This window comes from Rutidosis leptorrhynchoides, chromosome 4, assembly GCF_046630445.1.
Source record: "Rutidosis leptorrhynchoides isolate AG116_Rl617_1_P2 chromosome 4, CSIRO_AGI_Rlap_v1, whole genome shotgun sequence".
In the NCBI taxonomy this organism is placed as follows: domain Eukaryota; kingdom Viridiplantae; phylum Streptophyta; class Magnoliopsida; order Asterales; family Asteraceae; genus Rutidosis; species Rutidosis leptorrhynchoides.
This window is the reverse complement of record NC_092336.1, coordinates 80,745,189-80,748,849: the sequence shown is the minus strand read 5'-3', so window position 1 is coordinate 80,748,849 and position 3,661 is coordinate 80,745,189.

Here is a 3,661-nt window from a genome sequence, read left to right as displayed (position 1 = left end):
ATCTAGAATTTTTAGATAGAATATAATCTTGGCGAGATATTCGGGAAATGAGAGAGAAAATAGTATTACGAACAGGTTCGCCGGTAAGTGCTCCAGGTTCATCGCCAAGAGGTAAATTCGGTTGGTGGAAGGGATCGCCTTCTTCGCGTCTCCATTGATTAAGTCGACTACGAACCCATCAGATGAATTGGGGATGACTGATTGGTTGATTCATTCTGGTGACGCTGATAGGTGAAACTCCATATCGGAATAGCTGTCGGAATCCGAGGAATTCGAACTGGTTGAGGGATTCATCTCGTACGATCAGATGAAGGATTTTCGATAAGAAATAGATTATATGATGTAGATTAGTACCCTGCAATACATAATTTACATATGCATATATAATACTAAAATCCCATAAGTTACGGAGGAATCTACGGAAGCTATCAGGCAAAGGTAACAATAACAGATACGCTAAGATATGAATTTATCTATACACTATCTATACAATAGAGGCAGTAAGACGTGTCTAGACTTTAAGAATGATATGCAAATAATTTTTGACACGAAATGATAAGCAAAACTTTTGACATGCAGACACGGTCGAAGTCCAGACTCATTAATGCATCCTAACAACTACTAGTTAGACACACTAATGCAAGACCTGGTTCGCTAAGACCACCGCTCTGATACCAACTCTAATGACCCGTCCTAATCCATCTGGACGAATACATTACATTTGGTTACATCGCGAGGTACTTGACCTCTATATGATACATTTTACAAACATTGCATTCGTTTTTAAAAGACAAACTTTCTTTACATTGAAAGTTGATGGCATGCATACCATTTCACAATATATCCAACTATAATTGACTTAATAATAATCTTGATGAACTCAACGACTCGAATGCAACATCTTTTAAAATATGTCATGAATGACTCCAAGTAATATCTCTAAAATGAGCAAATGCACAGCGGAAGATTTCTTTCATACCTGAGAATAAACATGCTTTCAAGTGTCAACCAAAAGGTTGGTGAGTTCATTAGTTTATCATAACAATCATTTCAATATTTTAATAGACCACAAGATTTTTTATTTCCATTTCTCATAAATATACGTCCCATACATAGAGACAAAAATAATCATTCATATGGATTGAACACCTGGTAACCGACATTAACAAGATGCATATAAGAATATCCTCTATCATTCCGGGAAATCCTTCGGACATGATAAAAACAACATCGAAGTACTAAAGCATCCGCTACAACGGATGGGGTTCGTTAGGCCCAATAGATCTATCTCTAGGATTCGCGTCAATTAGTAGACTGGTTTACTAATTCTTAGGTTACCAAGTAAAAAGGGGCATATTCGGCTTCGATCATTCAACCATATAATGTAGTTTCGATTAATTGTGTCTATTTTGTAAAACATTTATAAAAATTGCGCATGTGATCTCAGCCCAAAAATATAAAGGGTAAAAAGGCAAATGAAACTCACCTAATGTATTTTGTAGTAAAAATACATATGACGACACTGAACAAAACAGAGTTTGGCCTCGGATTCACGAACCTATATCATTTGTATATATATTTAATACACAACATCATAAAATTTATATTTTTATATACAAAATGAAAATATGAAGATATATTCATATTATTAATATAAATATGACATACCTAATAATTTCATATATATACAATTGTTATTTATATATATCATTTGTTTGAAAAGTAGTAATAATACTAAAATAATATTAAATATGGTAAAATTATAATAATTATAATACTTAAGTTTTCTTATAAAGGCAATAATGTTAATATTTCTATTAGTGATGATACTAATAATGATATTAATGATAATAACTATAAAAGTATTAATTTTACTGTTAATGATAGTTATGATAATGATTTTAGCAGTTACATAATAGTAATATTCATGATGATACTTATAATCATATTAGTGGTAATATTAATAATAATCTTAATATTAATATTAATGATGATAATACTAATAATGATAATCATTCTTATAATAATAATGATAATATTAGTAATAATACTTATATTCATTAAAATTGATAATAACACTAATTATAATAATCATAATCATAATAATAATAATACTCATAATGATCATAGCGATGGTAAACTTTAATAATCTTGTAATAATAATAATTTCGATAATGATGTTAATACTAATCCTAACTGATAATAATAATACTTAATAATAATATCAATAAATAATAACAATAATAACAATAACAATAACGATCTATAATAATAATAATAATAATAATAATAATAATAATAATAATAATAATAATAATAATAATAATAATAATAATAATAATAATAATAACAATAATTGTAATAATAATAATAATAATAATAATAATAATAATAATAATAATAATAATAATAATAATAATAATAATAATAATAATAATAATAATAATAATAGAAAACTACCTCAAAGAATAAGTTCCCCAAAAAAAATTAAGCGCCCTTGCCCAGGTTCGAACCCGCAACCTCTCGCTAGCTCGAAACACACCAAACCACTCCTCCATCTGTTTCTTTCTGAATTATCTGGCGCTTATAATTATATAACTTATACTAACTATTTTCATCTTTCTCATGAATTTCTTATCATTATCATCGCCATTGCTTACCATTTCATCATCATCTTTTGTTATTTTATGTATCATCATCATCATATTACCAAATCCATTACATCATCATAATCATAATTCTAATCATCTTATTACCTAATTATCATCATTGCGTTCATCATTTTCACCATCATCAAAACTTAATCATCATCTAACTTCATCATCATAGTTCGAGGAAAAAAAAATAACAGCAAAACAGTAGCCAGTAGTCGTCTAGATTGCAGTAAAAGAAATGGTGTGTGCGTGGGGTTTTTGGGCTCCGGCTCAAGTCATCTTAAAAGCCCAATTCGAATTTTGTTACCCAACATGATTTGATTTATAAATGGCCCAAGTTGTCAAACAATGCACGGCCCAATATAATTAATTCATTCGGCCCATGATAAATTTTAGTTTGTTTCGGTTTACAGCTTAAACGAAAAAAAATCACGTGCAGCTTCACACTAGGATTTTCTTATATACAGATCCTACCATAATCCAATTCATTACTCAATCTTGTCTGCCATAAAAATTTATCATTGTCCCACATATGTTTTGGAGATTAGAAAGAAAAGTGATGTATATTAATATTCATTCAATACATCTAATATTGCCAAAACAATAAACTGTGGACTTGTTCAATGTTTCATCGCGTTATCATGATTCATTCATCCTCGTCCTCCTTGCCGTTTTAATATAATAGAATCAAGGCAACGACTAGTAACAGTATTGTTCTCAGGGTTTTCTATCAAACAACCACATGAAAGTTCAGGTTTAATGAGGTTAGTTATGGTGGTGGTTTGATCATGGTGGCTATGATTTGAACCCCATTTCAAAACAGAAAAAAATGAAAGAGAGAAAGAAGAGAGGGTGGTGACGGTTGCAAACAGACAGTAATGATCGAAACATTTAACCTCCGTATGACAAGGTGGGTTTGTGGGTTTGCGTTTTAAGTACATGAACAGCAAGGTTGTTGCAACGGTTTCATCATGGGTCTTATTTTATTTGCTACACAGTAAGCAAAA